Raw genomic sequence first — 2,124 nt, forward strand, 5'->3', positions numbered from 1 at the left:
AGAGTCGTCATTGTATCATGCATCCGTGATTGAACTGTAGAGCTCAAATGTATATATATTTTTAGTTTTGTTATAGTTTCAGCTTTACTATACTCTTATCCTTGTTATAGCCTCTTATCTTTAATAAATTCTCACATTTGACAAATGATGATCTCTCGAGTTCAGTACAACTAACCCTGGAATCCAAAAGAAACCCAGATGCCCCTCTAGTGGCGCGTCACACCTGGCTCCAGGATTTCAGTGTAGTGAGCAGATCTCCCCAGCTCTGGGAGACTTTCCTCAGAGTGGTGAGCAGGTCTACCCAGGBCCAGGAGGCCATCTTCATAGCAGCCTGCTGGTCTATGCAGCTTCAGGATTTTGGAATGCTAATCYGGCCTACCTGACTCCAGAAGGCTGTGGGAAGTCACAGTCAGTTGCATGGGTCCACCTTTGGAACGGTCATGAGGTCTGCTCAGTTCTAATGGCACTTAGTCGCGTTTGGGGTGTTAGAGGTTGGGTGCAGAGGCAAGCAAGGAAGAGAGGAAGAAACTGGATGCAGTATCTGAATGTGGTCTAGTGAGTGCTGAGCAGAGAAGGATAGTCACTTCCCTTTATCTACTGGCTACACTTCTGTTCATACAGCCCAGAAAGATTCTGGCCTTCCTCACTGTTGGCTCATGTGTTGCCTAACGTTCCTCCAGTCTCCCAGGACCTTTTTTGTTTACCTGTTCCCTGGGCAGACAGTCCCAAGCACGTATCATTGCAGGGGGATTAGGCTATCCCAGGTGCATAACTGTGCATTTGTCCTGGTTGGACTTCCCGAGGTTCCTGTCAGCCCATTCCTCCAGCCTGTCTAGGTGCCCCAGAAGGCAGCCCTGACCATCTGTGCATCAAGCAGTTGCCCCAGTTTAGTGTCATCTGCAAACTTTATGACCTCTGTCAGCTCCTCCAGACTGTTAAAAAGATGTTAAAGAGGGCAGGTCCTAGGACCCTGCAGCACTCCATTTGTCACTGGCCTGTAGGTAGAATGCAACCCATTTATTTTGACCTACTGAGCCTGAACATTCAACCATTTTTTTCCAGCCTACTTATCCACCCGTTTAGATGGTAAGGACCTACTATGGGTACAAGAATATTGTGGCAGATGCTGTTAAAAGCCTTACTGAAGTCAAGGTGGATGACATCTACTGTTCTTCTCTCATCCAGAAATCCAGTCATTTCATCATAGAAGGCAATCACAGAATCACAGAATCACAGAATGGTTGAGGCTGGAAGCAGGGTCACCTAGAGCACATTGTACAGGATTGAGTCCAGATGGGTTTTAAATATCTCCAGAGAAGGAGACTCCACAACCTCTCTGGGCAACCTCTTCCAGTGCTCTGTCACCCTCACAGTCAGGAAGTTTCTCCTCATATTCAGATGGAACTTCCTGTGTTTCAGCTTGTGCCCATTGCCTTGTGTCCTGTCACTGGGCACCACTGAAAAGAGTCTGGTCCCATCCTCTTGACACCCTCCCTGTAGATACTTGTACACATTGATAAGATCTCCTCTCAGCCTTCTCTTCTCCAGGCTAAACAGGCCCAGCTCTCTCAGCCTTTCCTCATATGAGAGATGCTCCCGTCCCCTAATCATCTTTGTAGCCCTTCACTGGACTCTCTCCAGTAGTGCCATGTCTCTCTTGTATTGGGCAGCCCAGAACTGGACACAGTACTCCAGATGTGAATGAGATTGGTTGAGCATGATCTACCCCAGGTAAATCCATGCTGTCTGTTCCCAGTCACTTTCTCCTTTGTGTACTCTCAAACGTGATTGAACAGGACATGCTCTATGACAAACTCCTCACCAGAGTGTGGTTAAACAGGCTTTAGTTCCCTTGATCATTCTTTTGGGCCTTTTTGAAGATGAATGACACATTCTCTTTTGGCCAGTTGTCAGGAACTTCCCCCAATCTCCATGACCTTTCAAAGGTGATACAGAGCATCCTCACTATGACTTTGGCCTATTCTCTCAGCACCCTTGGAAGCAACCTCTTGTTCCCATGGACTCTTCAGGGCTAAGTTCACTCAGTCAGCCTCTGACTTGATCATCATTCACTGCTGGCTATTTTCTTTCTTTCTTCCTTGCTTGCCTCTGCACCCAACCTCT

The sequence above is a fragment of the Apteryx rowi genome, unplaced genomic scaffold (assembly GCF_003343035.1).
Source record: "Apteryx rowi isolate R43461 unplaced genomic scaffold, aptRow1 scaffold_947, whole genome shotgun sequence".
NCBI classification, from domain to species: domain Eukaryota; kingdom Metazoa; phylum Chordata; class Aves; order Apterygiformes; family Apterygidae; genus Apteryx; species Apteryx rowi.